Source organism: Schistocerca nitens, chromosome 12 (assembly GCF_023898315.1).
Source record: "Schistocerca nitens isolate TAMUIC-IGC-003100 chromosome 12, iqSchNite1.1, whole genome shotgun sequence".
Taxonomy (NCBI): Eukaryota; Metazoa; Arthropoda; class Insecta; order Orthoptera; family Acrididae; genus Schistocerca; species Schistocerca nitens.
This window is the reverse complement of record NC_064625.1, coordinates 25,898,123-25,920,521: the sequence shown is the minus strand read 5'-3', so window position 1 is coordinate 25,920,521 and position 22,399 is coordinate 25,898,123.

Here is a 22,399-nt window from a genome sequence, read left to right as displayed (position 1 = left end):
ATTTCTAACAAATTTTTATTATTGGCCTTTGAAATGAACAATTTTTTTTAAGCTTGTCTAATTTATTGTTCCTCAATATTCTGGTTTTTAACACATACATATTTCTTGATTCTAATACTAAAATAAATTTTCCCAGTGCTGTTAATTATCAAGTTTCTTTGACCGTCTTCCCCACCATTTGAGAAGTGTGGCTAGTCGACAAATAGAGATTTGAGCACTGGTTGAGCAAACTGTTGCAATAAAAGGTAAGATTGCTCTTTGGTCTCTCTTTCAATGTGTGTTTTCACAAATCCTACATATGTGATTCACATCAGACGAAGGCTGCACCAACCCTCCACGGTTTTTAATTGAAACCAAATTGACAGCTAAGTTCCAAGGCATATTTTCGTTACGTCCACTAATTGCCACCAAACATTCTTCACATTTTATTTTCCACCCTAGGCTCCGCACAACGTATCCTCCAATGTATTCCACAACATCCATACTTAACGTGGAAAAACTGTCTCCATTGGTAAGAAGGGTTCATCTACTTAATCACTTCCCCTTGAAACTTCTGTGTCCAACAAGCTGGATTTAGGTGTAAACACAGAGTTTAAATTCCAAGTCCCAAAAGGTCAATTTTATCAAGTGGTATTACATTTCCACATCACTTTCATGCAACTGCTTATGCACAATAATTTTCCTGAACAAATGGCAAAACTCGTAAGCACTGGAGTTGTCATTGTTTCCTCCTCTCCTTCCGATATAGCAGAACAATCTATGCAAATGGTCTTGACTTTTTATACATGGGTATATATTTCAGCAACTTCTCTTTTATAAGCCTGACATACATTCTGCGCATGCTGTTGATGCACATCAGAAAACCCCTAAAACCTGTTTTACGGGGACCATTGAGTACTAATCTGCTTTCTTTAAGTTGCAGAATGTAAGTTTCTGCTCTCTCTAAAGTTAGACAAACATAAAGTTCATTACTTTCATTTATTGCTTGTTTTAAATATTTTTCTCTAATAGCTCTGGAATTTAGAACATCAAATAAATCATTAAAAATATTTACGAATTTGATAGTTCCATCAGTTTTCGAAGCTTTTTCGTTTTACAATATTTCAGTGCATCTGCCACACTCCTACAAAGCAACTGAGCTGCTAGCTTCACTTTTATTTTTTGATTTTTGAGCGAGGCATGCTGATTTTTTATTTTATTAGCCACACTCATACCTTCCATTTGTTGCAAATGTAACAGTTTATCGAAGACTTTCCAGCATATACCTTTCCCATCTGAGTCCACTAATTCTTGCAAGTCATGGAGAGAATTGCGTACTAACTTTAGCATGTGTGATGGATTGAAAAACACATTAACGTGATGGTCCTGTTTCAAAATGTGTTACCAGCTGCTTTGGGTCTTTGAAATTACAACCAAATTTGCCGAAACACGCTAAATTGGATGAAGTACCATCACAGGTGACTGAGATGACTTTTATGTCTGTCTGACAGAAGTTGCAAACACTGAGAAATCAGAGTGATCCCTTCAATGAAGAAGTAACCCAGAGGAATTTTCCACAATGAATTGGTGCACACGAGATGAATGACGAGCACTTCATTGGCAATTGGGGCTCCGTCGTCCATATTTCCACATCCGAGGTCCATGTATCCATACAACTTTTTCCATCCAAATCAATATGCTGTCCAATGGCCATTGAATCGAATATCAAACTGCACACAAGTCCATTTGAATTTTTCTTTCAGTACCCGGAAGACTTCTGAGCTGAAACCTGGTTCAGCATTGATGGAAGAAAACCACTTGGCAATTGTTCGTGGATGTGGCAGGCAAGTACAAAGTGTGTCGTACAAAGTTGTAAGCCTTAGGAAAGAGGAAATGCAACGTCGTGGCGAAATTCCGTATGCAGTCATCGTAATGTTTCTTCATGTTTGGATTCACACGGTTTTCTGACACTCTGCACAAGACACAATGATCTTGGAGAAATGTTGCACAACAAATCGCCGTGCTCTAAGATTTTTTCGTTATAGTTCTTTAACGATATCTGTTAAACTAGTCACTTTTAATTGCAGTCTCTTTTGTTTCAAGTTATCGTTAAATCAGTTTTTGGTACTTTTTCGGGCACTGACGATGGAATAGGCGAAGTAACACATTTGAGAAGTCGTCTCACCTTTGAAGCTGATGTTGATGACTGTAGATGTGGTGGATGTGAACTAAATATCGATGGAACCTCTCCCCCCCCCTCCCCCCCCTCAAATATCTTCGAAAAGGAGAATAATTCTCGAAGTCTTCCTCCCTGAAATGACAGCTGCAGATATGGCTGTGAGTTGAAGGTTTCCAGTTGTCTCTTCTGATCGCTCGAATCCATTTCTCCTTCAGTTCTGGATCATTAGGAAAGCGGTGGAAAGAAATTCTTCTCCTCTCGATAATTTTTTTTTTTTTTCCTACGGTTATTACAACCGTACGCCACACACCCATTCAAAAGCAGGAAAATTTTCGCCCACAACAGCAAAATCTCACACAATAACAACTCGTCTCCGACTCTACACCGAACCAACACTGGACTGAACAACGAAAAGCTGTAGACTGCATACCTGTTCGCATAAAGGAAGGAATTAATGGTACCCAGGCGGGAACAGCAGCACAGGGCCCCAGCGCGGTAGGTTCGAGAGTCTACAGATTATAAAAACTTCTTACGTATGGATGACAATACTTTTTGTGAATTACTGGATCACATACGGCCTAAAAATCGAGAAGAAAGAAATGCATATAAGAGCTACCATCAGTGCTGAGGAGCGACTACCAGCATCATTGTGATTTCTGGCTACAGGCAGAAGCTATGAAGACCTGAAATACAGCTGTGCCATTTCATCTCCACTGCTTGGAAAAATCATCCCATCTTTGACACACTGCAGCCAATATATTTAACAGTAAGTGGATCACATTTTATTCAAATTACAAAAAATGTTTTCAATATTTGCAGCCACTTTCCCCAGTTGCTGCTTCAGCTATGCTTCATCATATAGATAAGAAAAAACTTATTTCGCTATTAAATGTTTCTTTTGTGTGTACAAACATGTTTTGCCTATTCACATTAAGCATTTTCAGTGGTCTTACTGATCTCCGTCGTTTTTGAGGTCGTTGTTTTATAGGTTGATTCTTAATATCTCATGCTCGCTGAAATAAAAAATGAAACTCGTCTTCTTGAGTCAGGTCAGGTTTTATTGCTATTTCATTTTGAAATAAGGCACTTAAGAAATTTTTCAACATAGATATGCGGATTATGGTTTGAAAACTGTCTTACATATGGATGATGCTTAAATCCTGTATACGAGATCGTACATTAATATCATTTTATGGAAGAAATGCTCTATTGAAAGACTTTCGTATGTGTTTTGTAACTGGAATGTCTCTCTTGAGGCACAAAGAATAGTCAACAAGCATGTTCTCATCCTAGCGAACCTGGTAACTTTCCTCCATGACTCTGATGCACCTTATGAAGCTCACCCTGCCCCTGTCTATAGTCTCCACAGTTGTCAGCGAAGTAATCTAATGTGAGCTGAGAGAGTGCATTTTGCTGAAATTTCTAGACTGTATTTTCATGTTTTGGGCTCATATAGATGCCAAGAAAGATTTTTTATTGTAAATTTCAATACCAGACAGGCATTTGTCACTGTATCCTCCACACACTCATCGAATTGAGTCTTTCATAAGCTCGCTGATCTGAGGCCATCAAAAATACCTGCATTAAATTTAGCCTCAATGAAACATGGAAATTTGATTTAACAAAGTAAAAGCCCTAGTTTCTTTGTTCACTGCCATCATATAGAACCTCATCAAACCAACTTTAATGTGCAGCAGTGAAAGAGGAATTTTCTGAGGATTCAGGAGGGCTTGTGACTTAACGTTGTGCAAACCAGATGAAAGGGAAGGTCTTGCTTATTAGATGCTTTAGCTCCAAAGAATTAAAGATGAATTTCCGTCACAAAAGGAGTGGTGGTTAACTTCTAACGTGGCTTAATGACTTATCCAGTGTGCAGCAAAATCGGTTAGGACAATTCGTGCACTTTAGATTCATTTTGTAACAATATTGATTTCACTCAGGAAACTTAAGTCATGCTACTTTCCAGCTTACTGCAATGTGACATGGAAATAATTCTGCCTTGTGACAAATCTAAAAATTTCGAACACTTGAATTGCTTTATACCTAATAGGCCACTACCTGAGAATTGAGGTAGGGAAGAAACCTGACGTTATTCAGCAAAGTGAGTTACATTTTTTAATTCAGCGTGCACTAAATATACAAGATCACCTAAAAATAACCGTGACCTCAGAAAAGAAGTTTTGAAATAAACTAGTGTAATATAAAGAAAATAATTTTCTTTTCAGAATATTTCATTCATTCATTCCATTGTTGCCCTTATGGACAGTGTTTGAACTCGAAAATCACATGATGACACAATTTTCACTTCTTTCCTTTCTTCCTCTTCTCTTCCCAAAATCTCTTCATCCTTTGGCTGTGCTCCTATTTCCTTTGCTCTGTCCATAATGTTCCTGTCTTCTTTCTCTCCTTTACAATAAATTTTGCACTCCTAACTTTGTTTCTGAAGTATTTCCTGTCTCCTATCATTTGCCTGTTGATCCCTATCTGCCTTAAGTCTTAGTCTATTTCGTGATACCAATTTGTTTTCTTGCTTGAGCTGTTTACTACATCAAAAATTTTCTTTGTAAGTCGGTTGTTGTCCATTCTCTGTATGTGCCCATAGAAAGTTAATCTGCGTTTTCTGATCGCGTCTGTTAGTCTGTCAGTGTGCTGGTACAGCTCTTTGGTAGGTCGCTTCATCCATATGCCATCTCTGTGAATTGGTCCAAATTTTTTTTTGTACACACAAATGAAATATTTAGTTAGTAAAGTCAGAATCAACATATAAATTTGACTAAAACGTATAGGGTTTAAAAGCGGTGGTTCGTTTTTATTTTACATTTACTATTCCTTGCTGTAGGGGCTGTGATTTTTATTTTTTTTCTAAACCAGCAAGGCAAAACAGAAGCCACTGCTTCCACTACATAAAGTGGATTTAGTGCTCACGTACTCACACTGAGCTGTGAACACTTCCCAATTTATCAATGGGGAATATTTGAACATGATTACTACTGTTATCGGTTCCATGCGTGCAATCGTCATGCCACGCACACGGTATTTAATCTTTATACTATCGTTAGTGGCGCGAGACCTGCACGACCTTATAGCAACAGTTATAGTTCTGTATTATTCTGTTACACTAGAGGTGAGTTCACGTAAGGAAAGAGAGAGAATGTAAGATAGGAGGAAAGGAATTTTAGTAACGATCGCCGTATTATCAAATAGAATCCCATTTAGTAAAGGAAGGGGCTGCAGGCGTGCAACAACCACCACCAGGAATTAGCCAAAGACTAAGAACCTATCAGGTTCCCTCTGTCCCACAGGGTGCGAATCTACAGTGCACGTCGGCACTCCTGCTTACCGAACTTCATCTCCTGGAAGCGACACCTCCGGTCTCCAGCACAGTCACACTAGAACTGCCCTACTGCGCCTTTGTCTACCACCCATCCACAGAGGGCAGTTGGTGCCTGCAAAAAACGGGCGCGCACCTGAACTGGCCAACCATAGGACCGGAATTTCACAGGGAGGTGACCTCGCAACATTAAAATTGAGCAGAAATAGCATTCACAAGGTTGGTAAGGCAGGTTGGGGAACTGAGAACAGGAGAAACTTTGGCCACTACTGAACATTCGAAAGACACCACGTGCAATCCTGGCGATCGGAAAAAGGATAGGAAACGGGGAACCATAATGGCTGCTAGGTCAGGTTTATGACCTGCCTTGCTAATTCCCGTGCATCTTGGTCCTCTGAAGTAGAGCTTCTGGGATTGTCACTGCTGGTATCCTCTGAACTTTGTAATACAGGGCTGGCAGGTTCAGACCAACTCTGCTTGAGCCAAACCCAAAGGTCTCAAGACAAATTAAAGGGCTGTTCTTGTAACTGTCATTCAGCTTACGAAAGTCCCAGCTAGGATAATAAACGAAAGTCACGCAGAAATGTTTGCATGGCTATTTCCACCTATGGAAGTCTTCACATGTGCAATTAGGCTTTGCAAAATTCACCACATAGTAACAATCCTTGGCCTCAGCACATTCTACACAAAATAATCCCTCACCCATTTCTCTCACTGAGCTTTTGGTAAGTTCAGTTTGCACTGAAGAATATCTTTTCATTATGTGATTCACAAATTCGTGTGACTTGTTATGCAAGAAGTGAGGAATCTCTCGGCTGTGCAAGAAGTGAGGAATCTCTCGGCTGTAAGATTTGACAGCTGAATTCTTCAGAGAACATTTTTTGAACAGGCTAGGGAGGAAATCATTTATTAAAACTTTACCACCACCTGTCAATGTTTTACCCACTGAATGTCTAAGAAAAAATTTTTTCACTCTTTTATTTAATGATTCAACACCATTAATAGTAGTTATATTGGCGAAGAAATTCTCCTTGTACTCGTAGGCCTTCACCCACCTTTCAGATACTGAAAGCCATTGCTTATTAAAATAATCAAGTGCACCAGAATTTCTAGTTAATAATTCATGAGTTTGAAGGTTTTGTTTTACAGTTAAGAATTGTTCTTCAGATAGTGACTCAGCAATTTCTTCCCACAGCTTCAGAATTTGCTCACTATCTCCCGGTACGTCTAAATTGTTCTTTTTGCTAAGTTACTGTTGCCAGGCTTGCTTTCGATGAAATAAACAAAGATAAACCCTTGACATTGGAAATGTTCCTTCAATTGCCTGTATCTCAGGCTCAGAGAAATCTGTAACCCATGAAACTGGATTCCAATCTGGGTTCCTTGCCTTGAAAATTTCTAGAGCCTCTTTGATAGTGTTTTCTACTTGAAGGAAGAATATCCCAACTACTAAATAGCATACATTAGCTTTCACTACCAAGAAAAATAATGGAATGTCATACTTCGTTGTCTTGTATGTTGCATCAAGCAAATATACCGTACCATACTTTTTCAAAAGTTTCCTTTGCCACTTGTGTTGGTAACAAAAAAAGCAATGGCTGCACTTTTCCATTGTAGTCTGTAAATGGTCTGAAAAAAATCTCTCATCTTTTTCCCACCCATTAATTTGATTCCTTAATGCATCTTGGTCAATAAGTTTTCTTTAAATCAAACAGAGCCTGATACATACGGCCATACATTGTACTATCAGTTGGGTAAAGCATTATGTTCATCCGATCTGGTCTGTTTTCCCCAGTGAAATTGTTTTCCACAAATCTTTCCAGTTCTAACTTAATAATCCGAACTGAGTTCGTCCCCTTTGTAACTATATCCCTGATCTCTTTTGAAAGCAAAGGGTGTGTATGTCCAATTGTTTTCACACATTCAATGCCATGATTATGGCGGCTTGCTTGGGAGGCAGCTACATAATACCGCAGATAACTTTTTGGTGCCTGTATCGACTCAGTCTCGTTTCAGTTTCTCAGTAACCTTTAATACAATACAAATTTATCAATGAATTAAAAATATTTATACAGGGTGGTCCCGAATTCATGGTACAAACTTTAATGGTAGGTGCAGGACATTGTAACAAGGATATATTGTATAGGAATGTATAGTCCCAGGTGACGCGGTGAGGCGTAAACAGGGGAAATAACGGCCGAAAGGAAAACGAAAGATTTTATTGAAATCGTTGTTGACAAGTGTCATGTTTACAGTAAGTGTTCAAAATTGCGTCCACCATGAGCGATACATGCTTGACAGCGTCGGTGCAGCGATTGGCGTACACGTTCAAAGATGCCTGGTATTTCACGCACACCTGCAGCAGCGACAGAAATGCGAGCAACGAGATCCTCATCTGAGTCAACTGGAGTCTCATAAACAAGGCTCTTAAGATGTCCCCATAAAAAGTAATCGAGGCAAGAGAAATCAGGAGATCGGGGTGGCCAAGGGACTGGTCCACCACGCCCAATCCATCTAGCACCAAACGTGGCATTCAGGTAATTCCGTACAGCAGTGCTGAAGTGTGCTGGCGCTCCATCGTGCTGAAACCACATGCGGTTACGAATGGCGAGCGGAACATCTTGCAGCAGTTCTGGTAACACTTCTTGCAGAAAAATAAGATAGCTTTCGCCACAGAGTCGCGTGGGTAGTAAGTATGGCCCAATCAAAAAGTCGTTCACAATACCAGCCCACACATTAATACCGAAACGTTGTTGATACGCATGTGGACGCGTTGCATGTGGATTATCTGTTGCCCACACATGGGAATTGTGCGCATTAAAGACACCCTCGCGTGAAAATGTCGCTTCATCTGTAAATAGCACATGACCTACGAAATCCGGCTGCAACGCACATTGCTGCAACAACCACTGGCAGAAGTTCACGCGAAGAGGATAATCTGCCGGATTCAATGCTTGTACTTTTTGAAAATGGAAGGGGTGTAAGCGATTTTCATTTAACACTCTGCATACAGTCTGATGACTCACATGTACGTCACGCGCAACAGTTCTTGTGCTTGACTCGGGTCTATCAGCCACTATGTTCAAGATGCGTTCTTCCAGTCGTGGAGTGCGTACAGCTCTTAATCGACCAGCGTCATGTCTGTTGACGTCGAACGTACCTGTTTCACAAAGTTGACGATGTAACCGTTGAAAAATTCTATGATCCGGCATTCGTCGATTAGGATACTCCGCGCGATACATTCGTAACGCAGCTCTGGCGTTACCATTTGCACGGCCGTACATGTAATGCATGTCTGCTTTTTCTGCATACGTAAAGTCACCCATCGTCTACGGCAGCACAATTGTGAATGGCGCTTGTCCCTACTGCGATACATCATGTTCATCTACTGCCCTCTACCGGCAGTGACACCAACCGATCACTCCATTTCTCTTTCCCCTGTTTACGCCTCACCGCGTCACCTGCGACTATACATTCCTATACAATAAATCCTTGTTACAATGTCCTGTACCTACCATTAAAGTTTGTACCATGAATTCGGGACCACCCTGTATACAAGAGCTAGCCAAATGACATACATGTAACTTATCAGGCTAATATATCTACACACATTATTCAGTTGGATACTCATTTTTTTAAACGGTCTGTTGCCGAGTTTATCACATAATTGGGGAATACCCTGACACACTTAACGTCCAATGTTGCTGGACAGCCTTTCTTGTGTGTGTCCGTGATAACTTTTCTCCTTTTTTGGGTTAACACGGTCCACCATTATGTATAAACTGAACAAAATTTAGTAAGTCCCTGTAACTATTCCTTTTTTGATTGAAGTATCGGTATCTACACTTGAGCGACATTTTAATCTCTACATGTCTTAAATGTTTCCAAAATAAAGTTCTTTCTTTCATTCCTTCTTCCCACATGCCTTTTGTTCACTGCATTCCGTTAATGTGAGAGTCTTCCCCCAAACTTCTGATGTATATGGAGAAAACTGTTTCCTTCGCACTACAGTAACAAATTCTATTTGTACATTCTATAAACTTCGACAGTGGTTGTCCTTTTCGAAATTTCATCTGTACACAAAAACTAATTAGGAACATTTTCACTTACGTTTAGCAGCACCTGAAGGGGTCTGGCGATAATATGCACTTCTTCTGAGTATGCGTAGCCATGGACGCGCAGGTTGCTCAGAAGTTGGGCTACATCCTCTTCTGTCTCGCAAAATCCCTGGATGTCACCTCCTCTGTCAATACATACATCCTTCATGCGATGAACGCATTAACCTCTCGAACACATCTACTTCCCGGTCTTCAACACGGTCAGTAGACATAGTCGAATAAGTGCCCGAAACGAAAGCGTGCGACATACCGCAGCAGCAGAACCCTACAGCACTGAGCAGTAAACGCACGACTCTCCCGCCACTTGTACGTCAGCTCGATTTTTCTCCCGCCATTTCCATGTCAGCTCGATTTGTAGTCGCCGATCGATATATCGATATACTTTGCGAACGCTGGGCTGCGTCATCTTGACATCACTTCCTTAGTTCGTTTGGGTGAAACGAAGCTCTCCCGGCTGTGAATGGTCTGCTTTAGCCTGTGCTGCTTGCTGCTCGGCCATCTTGCGTGGAGGTGTGGTTACGTGGGCGTGGCGCAGAGTTTCTTGACCCTCTGCGCCGACCTCAGCGGTGACGGCGGCTCTTTGTTCCTGCTTCCGGTCTGGCGCCGTTCTGTCTGGCGTTTCCTGCCAAAGCAGTGGCTTTGTTTTGCATCTGTGCTCTGCAGAGGCGAGCTTCAAAGTGTTGTGGGCAGCCACGGTATTCAGCAACAGGTGGGCCATCACACAACTTACTCTTTGCTGGAAAGTTTTTATACGGTTCGCCTTTATCGCATGCATTTGTGGCTTGCGGCTGGGCATATCGTATACAAAACTCTTTCATTCTGCAGTGACATTCAACGTGAGTAGTGGGAAAAGGTTCGTGCGACACCACTCTGCATTGAACTTTTAGCTAACTAGTAAACGAACGTACCACATACGACATACACTCCATATAATGACCACGACTAGTAGATAAAAATGATCTATATTGTACAACTTTACACACACTCATTCTACAATTATATTAATTTTATGTATTAAAATAATTGTATACTAAATCGTTAGTTACAAGGTGATGAAGTCTATGAATGAATGTAGGCGTGAGCTACACGCTTTGATGGAGGGGTTGAATAATAAGCGACCGGTTGAATGATGTGTGCTATTCGCCCCGTATATAGAGGGTAACGCATTAGACTGCATGTAAATTTATGTTCAATTAACGTATACTAGAATCAGATCACGCTCTGAAGTCTATGAATGGATGACTAGGCACGTAATATTAATTTAATCTTTAATATATAATGATATTATGAAAGATAAGTGAACAATGATCGTACGGCACAGACTAACTTAACACTGATGGCCCCGCATACATTAACTTATATACTACAATTAAGATTAAAATTTCATCTACTTCAATTAAAATAAAATATAAATTTATATTTAAAAGGAATATGTACTCGCCATGATTTTCATAGATATCATATTGATCTACCTCGTCATCGGAAATGTACATCTCTCCTGCAGATCCGCAGTCGAGATTGTATCTCCAGCAGCCTCCTCCACCATTATACTAATATTTAGCGGGAGTAGGACTGCCCCTGTGACTATGATAAAATTTCACAATTAAAGAAATTAATTTATATAATTACCAAATAATTTATAAATTAATCTTATGAGAATTATTGTGAAATGGATACTCACAGGTAATCTCGATGTCCTTGGTCCGAGCACTAGATCACTGACTGAGTCGTGAGGGATGTTGACAAGCCCTGAGGCGAGCTTTGGGTAGGGGTCTCGAGTCCTTCCTATTGAAGGATCTGTCTTTGAGTGACCCCCACTACAGTCATTAAGGGCGGAAATCCAAAATTTTCACTCTGGGTTGTCCATAAGTACTAGGTGCATTCAAGTTGTAAGGCCTCCGATTTTTTTTTTCTAATTAACTACTCACCCGAAATCGATGAAACTGGCGTTACCTGATGCCATGATTCCATGGCAGCAGTGAAGGCTTCTTTAGGAGTCTGTTTTGACCACTGGAAAATCGCTGAGGCAATAGCAGCACGGCTGGTGAATGTGCAGCCACGGAGAGTGGCTTTCATTGTTGGAAAAAGCCAAAAGTCACTAGGAGCCAGGTCAGGTGAGTAGGGAGCATGAGAAATCACTTCAAAGTTATCACAAAAAAACTGCAGCGTAACGTTAGCTCGATGTGCGGGTGCGTTGTCTTGGTGAAACAGCACACCCGCAGCCCTTCCTGGACGTTTTTGTTGCAGTGCAGGAAGGAATTTGTTCTTCAAAACATTTTCGTAGGATGCACCTGTTACCGTAGTGCCCTTTGGAACGCAATGGGTAAGGATTACGCCATCGCTGTCCCAGAACATGGACACCATCAGTTTTTCAGCACTGGTGGTTACCCGAAATTTTTTTGGTGGCGGTGAATCTGTGTGCTTCCATTGAGCTGACTGGCGCTTTGTTTCTGGATTGAAAAATGGCATCCACATCTGATCCATTGTCACAACCGACGAAAAGAAAGTCCCATTCATGCTGTCGTTGCGCGTCAACATTGCTTGGCAACATGCCACACGGGCAGCCATGTGGTCGTCCGTCAGCATTCGTGGCACCCACCTAGATGACACTTTTCGCATTTTCAGGTCGTCATGCAGGATTGTGCCCAGAACCCACAGAAATGCCAACTCTGGAGGCGATCTGTTCAACAGTCATTCGGCGATCCCCCAAAACAATTCTCTCCACTTTCTCGATCATGTCGTCAGACCGGCTTGTGCGAGCCAGAGGTTGTTTCGGTTTGTTGTCACACGATGTTCTGCCTTCATTAAACTGTCGCACCCACGAACGCACTTTCGACACATCCATAACTCCATCACCACATGTCTCCTTCAACTGTCGATGAGTTTCAATTGGTTTCACACCACACAAATTCAGAAAACGAATGATTGCACGCTGTTAAAGTAAGGAAAACTTCGCCATTTTAAGTATTTAAAACAGTTCTCATTCTCGCCGCTGGTGGTAAAATTCCATCTGCCGTACAGTGCTGCCATCTCTGGGACGTATTGACAATGTGAACGTGGCCTCATTTTAAAACAATGCGCATGTTTCTATCTCTTTCCAGTCCGGAGAAAAAAAATCGGAGGCCTTAGAACTTGAATGCACCTCGTAGAACAAGTTCTGTGAAAGCGTGTGTTGAAGGAATGTGCGAGTAGATGACATGACTCATTTTGTATCATATGTATAGTTTTGGAGGCATTATCCTGTTGGAAGTTGAATTTCGCCTCAATTTCTTCTGGAGGGTTGGGTTAGTGGACATAGCCGTCTTGGCCTTTTTCCCCGCCAAAATTCAAATTTGTCCCCATTTTTATGGGGGTTAGGTTAGTGGAGGTAGCCCAATTGGCCTATTTTCCCACTAAAAGCCACCATCTTGGATGGCGCCATCGCCGCCATCTTGAATAAATTTGGCAACAATGCAGAGTGGCGTTGTACGAACCTTGTCCCACTACTAAGGTGTTCTGGCTGGGGACACCTGAAGCACTGTGCAAGTCCTCCATTACGGCGTCTAGGCTTTCGATGGTGATTTCACAAGCACTTAGCATTTTCAGATCGTATAACTCGAGGTTTTTCTCTGTATTGTCCACTACACGGTCGCGCCAGTCCGTTTGGGCAACTCGGGGAGAGTTGGACCACTTTTTTCTTTAGGGTGAAATTCATCGGTTTTTAATTTTTTTAACTTTTGTCAGCATTTTCCTGTAGTTTGTCATATAAGCTTACATACAGTACATTATTGAGGCCCTACCACTCAAAGTACAAGTCACACAATGAAACAAAAATATACATCAGTGGTCCATCTCACCTGTAGGTGTATGGGTGAGATGGACCAGTGTAGTGGTAGAGATGGACCACATAAATAATTGCTACACGTGAAGAAAAGAGAATTGAAATCATATTTTTATTGGAATATGTAGTAATTAATACAGTAAGACATTTCAGACCAAAACATTTTATCAGTTTTTTGTAAATAGTAAGCAAATACTGGAGTTTCATTGATTTGTAGATTTGTGCAAACTTTAGGGCATTTTTCTCCTACCACAGCTAATACAATTAATAGCAAATGATGACCAACATTCATGTGACCATTGTGAACAGGAAATTCACTGAATCCAATAGTCTTTTTTGTTGGTTTCGTAGTAATTTCACCACACCCAAAACATTAATCTTCATCCCATTCGTCAAAGCTATTTTGAGTATCTTCTACAAAGTCTTCAGTGTTGCAGCTTTCTGCATCTGATGAACATGGTTGACTGTTTGCAGCATTTTTCTTTTGTCGTTTCTGGGGTCTCCTTTTCTCCTCCCTAGTGCTCTTCTTTGTTGGTCGTTTTTGTTCCCTTTTTTCTGTTGCCTTTCTTTCCTCATCCCACTTTCCCTTTACTCTTTCAATATTTGGAGACAGTTGTTGTGTTCCTCTTGAAATTCAGTGTTCTGTCAATAGAAGGAACAGGCAATATTTCTTCCAAAACTTTGTCTGTGTTGGCTTAGACATCTGAGTGGTTAGTTTTGATGGGGCAATTGTGGAAGTCACGGATTTCGTAGGAGTGGTGCTTGAAGTTGTCGGCGGAGGAACTCTGCTCTTTTGACGTGCTTCGGGTCGCTAGGTTTCTTGATGAGCTGTGAACTGGTTGGTTGGCTTGCTTGAGTGCTAGATTCAGCTCCTATATTGGTTTTCACTGACTCAACTTCCAACAAAAAACATAGTCGGGGATTGCAGACATACTCAGTGGAATTATTCCGCATGCCATGCAGCCACTTTTACCATTTTCTACGGTGGCTGATTTAGTCCATGCTGGATTTAGTAGTTTTCCAAACTGAAGACAGTTTATTTTCCTCCCTGTATTATTTATCAATAAATTGTTGCAATTTTTGTAAAAGTAGTTTTTCAGCGATTTGAAAAATGTTCGATACAATGATTACAATCAGTGGGATGTATGTGGAGGTAGACTCATTAAAATAATCCCTTGTTCCTCTGCAAAGTCTATGGTTAACAAACAGCTTGTGCGAGATGTGTGTCCAACAAGTATTTTTTTCCTGCTGGTTTCCTGGGAGTGATTTGTTTTTTAGCCAATCCAGGAAAATAGAACTGTTTACATATGCAGATTTTTCAGACGTTTTTACAATTGCACCAGGTGGCATTCCATCCATAAATTCCTGCTTTACGCTTTTCCTCTTCATTATGGAAAAGAGTGGAAGAAATGTTCCTTCGCCATTGACACAACACAGAACAGAGATTGTCTCTCCTTTCTCGCCAGATGTGACTGACGCAACGTTGCTTGAACCTTTAATTGCTAAAACACTGCCAGGTTTGTTGTTCAGCTGCAGCCCAGTTTCATCCATATTGTAGATGTCCCTGGTTTGCTAAACCATTCGTTTTCGCACATGACAGTTGCAAGAAGCTGGAAATAGTCCTTCAGTGTCTTCATTCATCCTTTTGGCTCGAACAGCTGACACACCTTCTGCTCTTCTTACAACTATATTGGAATTATGTCTAAGAAAGAAATGAAGCCAGTCGTAACCAGCCTTTTTTAATTCTTTATTGAAAGTATGTTGTATATTTAGCCTTTCGGCTGATTCGAATGCCGTACTCCTTACCGAATCTCTACGTGGTGCAAAATTTCGCTCTTGAAGTTTCTTAATGTGAGCGATGACTTTTCGTTCATTCTCAATACCCAGTAAAGGCTGAGGTCCCATACTACCCTTAGAATAATTTTTTTACTGCAGTCTTCTTTTCAGTGTGCTTCTAGATATACCAAAAGCTTTAGCTGCAGCATTGACATCCATGATGATATGCCGCACAGCATGTATGGCCTTCATCAATCCATCTTCGGTCCTTTTGTAATTAGTTGGTATTTTTCTCTTTCAGAAAAATGCCAACTATGCAAAAACATGTTATTTGATCAGTTTTTAAAATATTAATGTAATTTCCATGGTCACTTAAGATATATTTGTGGTTCATCTCTCCATAATTAAAAATGCATGGTGCATCACTCACAAATAGAACTGTTCAATCTATCCCGATTGTCTAGGAGAGATGTACTGCCCCGATTTCAGTCTGTAGTTTTAGAGCTCGGTGGCCATTTTAGGTTAGGTACATGCCAGCACATTTGTCAAGCTTTTAGTAATAAAACTGCAGGAATTCTGTGCAAAATGTGCCGTAATACTAAAAGAATGTAACTCCATGATATAACTTCTCAACTTACCAAAACAGAAAATGTCATTTTTCTCCTGAACTAAGACTATAATGACAATAATACTTTCGCACGACATTCATTCAAAAAAGAGCTTACTCACAAGTGAATGGTGCTGCTCTCCAGCGGTGCATTCACGAAATAAGTCACTGGTCTGTCTAACCCAGTGGTCCAACTCACCCCTATGTGAACACTATGACCTGGGTTTTGTCAGAGTTAGTTATTTTCCATCTAAGTGCCCAATTGTGTATTTCCTGCACTTGTTCCATCAGTTTCCTGACAATGTACTTCAAATTAGAGCTGCTTTGGAAGATTGCCGTATCGTCAGCTGTGTGGGGCCCATGATGGAGCCTTTGGGTACCCCTGCAGCAATTGGTCTGAGGTTGCTGTTAGAATTGCTTATTGCTATGAAGACTTGTTCATTGCTGAGGAAGGAGTGGATTATGAGGACGATGTGGAGGGGACAATCATGGTCTAAGAGTTTGGCGATGAGTCCTGTGTGCCATACCTTGTCGAACGCCTTCTGTATGTCCAAGAATATGGCACCAGGTCTGTGGCGGATTTGGCGGGCATTGCAGATGTGCCTCTACCAGCTGCATTGTTTGGTGGATTGTGCTATGGTTTTCTAGATAACCAAATTGTTCGGGAATGATAACATTGCGTTCTGAGAGGAAGCGTTTTAGGTGAGAAAGTATTATGCGGTCCAGTATCTTCCCCAGGCAGCTGAGGAGGGAGATAGGGTGATAATTTTTGGAGAAATGTAGGTGTTTGCCAGGCTTTGGTAAGGTGATAACCCTGGCAATTTTCCAAGGCTTTGGGAAGTAGAAAATGTGTAGACAGGTGTCGTAGATTCTGTATGTTACGTAATTTCTAACTAAAGTTCTGGGCTGGTTGGAGAAAAGTCTCTGTAATGAGAGCGATGTTCACACAGTGTGTATCCAGGAACTCTTGTAGTATCGGACGTTGGGTTAGAACGCCATTGGCGTTCCAGTTCGATATTAAGAGGCTTGTTGTGTTTAGTCTGACCCATTAAAGAAATTTATGGCGTCAGTTGCCTGTCTCAGTTCGGCGACTGTCTGTTGGATTGTGGTCACAACTTTTTTTTATATTGAGCTGCGAGACCAGTCCCAGGAGCATTTTGATGTTGTTGCAAAGTCCTGTGGGTTGATCTGATGCTGGAGTTTGTTGTTGGGGCTGCTTTTGTTAGACCATAAAATCTTGTTTCCGTATCACGGATATGGCCACATAGGGTAGACTGGACGAAACGATCCCTTGGGGCATAATGGTCACGCTCTCCGCCTTCACAGTTACTGCTGCCATCCAGCGGACAGTTTGTGTATTAAGAGCTCACATGAGTCTAAGATTACACCAATGATATAGTTCCGCCGTGCCAGTTCCTCCTCTTGGCATTGAGTGAAAACGATTTTATAATTTCCTAAGACTTTCTTACCTTGCACAGCAGACGTATTTTTTCCTGTTACTCTTCTTTTTAGTGCCATTCTAGGGACATTAAACAGTTCGTGAAACCAAACAGCCCAGACAGCGTGTTTCATATTTTCAAAACAGATGAGCTATTAGCTCTGATTGCATTGCCGTAATAACTGGTTAATGTTGCTTTATAATCTGCCTTCAACTTTCTTAATCTTGTACCTGCTCTCTTCTGTATGTGACCAACACATTCATGCTTCACCACGGGAATATCTGGACCATATGGTTGCATTTCAGAAATTGATTTAAAAGTTTTTGCTTCATCATCTCTAATGAATTTGCAGTATTTTACAGTATGCTTTTTTCAGATCGCATGAAAATTGATTTCATCCCTTCTGCTTCCATACTCCCAGATGTTCCTGTATGATTAATGTTGCATTTATCTTCATTCTTCTCCATCCATTCAGCATATTCTACAGTGTTATTTTTATTTTTGCAAAACTGACAAGATTTAAAACTCGAAGACAGTACCTCTGTGTCACGAACTTCACCACATTTTACCCCGATGACTGTTGACACTCCATGTTGTGATGTGTGTCCTTTTGTTAGCCTTGAACCATCACAACTAACAGCAATTTCATTACAGTTCTCCAAAGCTTTTTCTTCATCAGCGATATGTGACATTGACTCTTCTGCTGCAGACTTAAGACAGCCCAGAAGTCTGTCAACAATCAGGTTGTATGTTTGTTTTACTGGAGCAGGAAAGCCCATAATTCCACAAAACAAGGTGATTCCTGACAAACCTTGTCCTAAGCACCTCATAGTGTAAACAATTTGTCTGTTGATTGCATACACTCTTTTGTTCTGTCCAATCGTGGCACTGTTTCGGAATGCACCAATGTTTCCACATTTACCACACACTATTGAAACCTTGCAGCCTAAACCGAAAAAAGCGGCATTTAGTTTCACTTGTTCACCACACACAAAATGTAGGCATATCTCTATATTGCTTTAAACATTAGATCAATATTAAAAACTGAATTTCCAATCTTCTCTAGAGATTTCGGAGGCCTATAGCTACTTTCCACTTTACTCTTAGCACTTGATGTGTTGCTGCAATTACCATGGTTACTGTACCGATTTCCATGAAAATACACATGTTTTGTTTAAGATACATAGTGTTTTCCCATTTGGCAGTGAAAAAGAATAAAGTCAGAAACCACTCTGTTGAATTTCTCCTTCACCACTTTAGAAATATTTGGGAAAATATATTTATTTTTCACGCCACCATGCAAGTGGTTCCTTGCTTCTGCTAACTACTGGGCTGTCCAGGTACAATTGCACTTCCACAATAGCAGTTGACTGAAGAGTGCCCTGGGGCTGTGTTGATTTTACAATTGCGTCATAGGCCCCCCCATAATGACGAGGGATCAGTGGGGGTTGAAGTCGACACAGTTTCATGGCTCTGGCCTGTGTTTGTCAGTCTTTTGTCACCCATCTTTTGTGCTACTGGTTCAATAAGCTGCTTCTTTGCATTTTCTGCTGCTACCTGGCTTTCAAATACAAGAGTTTTAAAGCGTGGATCTAGTAGAGTAGCTACTCCTATAGACTTGCTCATCTCTACATTGTGGAAACGGTCCTTCAGGCCTTTTGTTAATTCTTCGACATTCCTTGTCACACTGTTAAATGGCCTCTGCAAAAGTTGTGTGCACACTGATAATAATCCCATTGTCAGAACAATAACCTGTCAGTAAATAAGTTATACAGAACTGCAACCAGTCACTTTTTTGAATAATTGTTTTATTCCATGAACCGGTTTTCGAACCTTTTCAGGTTCATCTTCAGATGGTTTCAGGAAGTTACATGATTACTGCCAGCATAATGCTGGGTGCTGGCTTGTGACAGTATAGGCAGCTTTATTCCATTAGTGTCCATCTGTCTGTCAGCCTCCATTTTGATGTCCAGTAGTTACATCAGTACACACACTTCCACACAAACTATATTAATTTACACTCTGACAATGAGACTTTTCCAGCATCCAGCATGTGCTTTACAACTGTTGTAAACAGTACAATATCACAGAAATGACTATGCCATAATACAATAGCTAACATTTTAGCAAGAAAAAGCTGCTTAACTTACTTGGCTGCCAGTAGGACATGACTCGGCACTAAGCTGTGTTGAAACCTGCACAAATGGCGTCAACACAGAGCAGAGTTCTGATCAGATGTTCCATTCATCGTCTGTCAGTTGTTCAAAATCAACAGTGCTTAGTGAAAGTGAAGCTTCACTGCATCTTTAAGTTCAACTATTCGCTCTAACATACACAGAGTAGAGTTCCACCTTTTTGGCACCTCCTGAAGCAGTTTTTTAACATTACTTACGCCACTATTTTGTTGGTATGTCAGCAGTCTTTCGGTTGCCTGGCAGCTTCTCTTGAAGAATGCTAAAATAGTTTCGACTTTCTGCTGAACTGACACAAAATGTTTTAGTGCGTTCTGCACAATAATATTCAGTGTATGTGCATAGCACCCAAAGTGTTTCCAATGTAAAATGGATACTGCATTTTTATTTGGTGCATTATCTGCCACAACCAGTAAAATTTTGTCTGTCAGCCTGAAGTTATCTGTCGTGCCTATTAGAGACGGACAGATTCGAAGCAGTATATGGACTGGAGAATTGGGAACATCCTAACATCACAGACTGCAAGGTGAAATCTTCAGACACAAAATGCCCTGTCACCGCCATGTAACCTTCATTCGCTGCTGATGTCCAGCAGTCCGTGGTCAAACTGCCTTCACAGCTAAAAGTTTCTCTTCCCCTTTCTCCTTTGCTGCTGGCAGCATTACATCTGAAATATGCTTCCTGCTTGGTAACTCATAACCAGGATTAAGGGCCCGCACAAAACCACGACTGACAATGGTTGAAAGTCCTTAGTGAACAGTTGAAGTTGCCCATCTATCTTTTTCTGATTCACACCGATCCTTTTGGAGAAGTATGATGTTATTGTACTTTGAACACCTTGCTCCATCGAGGTGGCTGGTGCAGCTCTCTCCTCTTCCACCCTACTGGTGCCAAGGATCACCTCCACCTCTACAGGAGGGGTTTGACCTAAAGAAAAATGGGTGATATATACAGGGCGTTTCAAAAAGAAAGAGCAGATTTCAAACATTTATTTCTCAAAAACTACAAATGATAGAAACACAATTCCAACGGTCCTTCACTCAATATGAGTACCAAATGTTACACAACAAATATCAAAACTGTACCTCAATATGAGCACCATTTGTTACACGACAAATATCAAACCGGTATCTCATTTCTTGCCACACACGACGCAACTGGTCTTTAGTTACCGAATTCACGGCCGCAACAATTCGATGTCGTACCTCTTGAAGAGTAGCGGGCATAGGTGGGACATAAACACAGTCCTTTATGTACCCCCACAAATAAAAATCGCAGGGAGTAAGGTCTGGTGACCTGGGAGGCCACAGACGATGACATTGATCTTGTGCTCCTGCTCTTCCAATCCACCGTCCTGGAATGGTGTTATTTAGGTACCGTCGTACAGGTTCAGAGAAGTGTGGTGGGGCGCCATCTTGCATGAAGATGAAGTGATTTGAATCTTCCTGAAGTTGAGGAAATAGCCAGTTTTCTAACATGTCCAGGTAAATGGTTCCTGTGATAGTTTTCTCCATGAAAAAGAAAGGTCCATAAACTTTGTTTACCGAAATTGCACAAAAGACGTTAACCTTTGGTGAGTCTCTTTCATGTTGAATAACGTCCCTCGGAGTTTCACTCGCCCAAATTCGTACGTTATGCCGATTAACTTTACCAGAAATGTGAAACGTTGATTCATCTGAAAAAATTAATCGTTCGGCAAAATTGTCCTCTTCCATGTCCTGTAGAATTGCAGTTGAAAATTCGAACCTTTTGTTGTGGTCGTCAGGACGCAATGCTTGCAATAACTGCAGTTTGTACGGCTTCATGTGCAGACGGTTACTCAGAACGCGCCATACCGTTGTTTTAGACATGTTTAGTTCGTGACTTGCCCGTGCCGTGGATTTTCTAGGGCTCCTTTCGTAAGCTGCACGGACACGCTCGACATTTTCATCCGATGTGCGTGGACGACCCGTGCTTTTTCGCTTGCAGATGCAACCATCTTCTACGAATCTGTGATGCCACTCATAAATTTGCTTATGACGAGGCGGCTGTTTGTTGAATTGACGGCGGAATGCACGTTGCACACCAACAATGGACTCTAACTTTGCAAATTGCAGCACACAAAATGATCGTTCCTGTGGTGTCGTCGCCATTTTCCTACAAACAAACGCCAGCGCCACTGCGGATTTGCATGGAACTTCTGCGCGGACCATTGAAAAACTTTGAACCTTTCTCTGACAAGAAACGTTTGAATTGTGTTTCTATCATTTGTAGTTTTTGAGAAATAAATGTTTGAAATCTGCTCTTTCTTTTTGAAACGCCCTGTATTACAATGTGTGCGTACATTATTCTACATGGTATTTACAGCTTGAATATTTACTTCATACTAGTTGACAATTGACCCTTTTTTAGTAATGACAATAGCTTCAGGTTTCTTCTTTAATCCTAGCAATACCAACACATTTTCAATAATGTGTACTACCAGGTCGGGGAAGGGAGGGTACTGTATTTCCACCCTAAAAAAATCTGTTAATTGTTGTTGACATTAACGTGTTTTAACCCGTAACTGGTACACCTATAAATTGTAACACATAAGGTACATCTGGGTCCTCGGGACCCACCCAAGTTTTGAGTATATTTTGGTAAAAAAAACACATTTAAATGAAATTTAAATATGAAACTTTTATTAATGTTTTGTTACTAATGTTTTAAAACCACATTCCTCATTTATGGTCATACCTTAAAGATGTTACAAAAAAGGACAATAAACTGCATAAAATACGAAATGTGAAAAATATACTTTTGGAAAGTCCTGCACATCAGTTACAAATAGTAAGATAGACAACTGAAACTTCACGTTTAAACACAAAATGTACTATGCTTCACAACAGTAAGCCAGAAGAAAAGTTCAAAATCAATATAAAAATTTCTGCAGGCACAACTTTTGGATAAATTTTAGTACATTTCTCAGCTAAATGA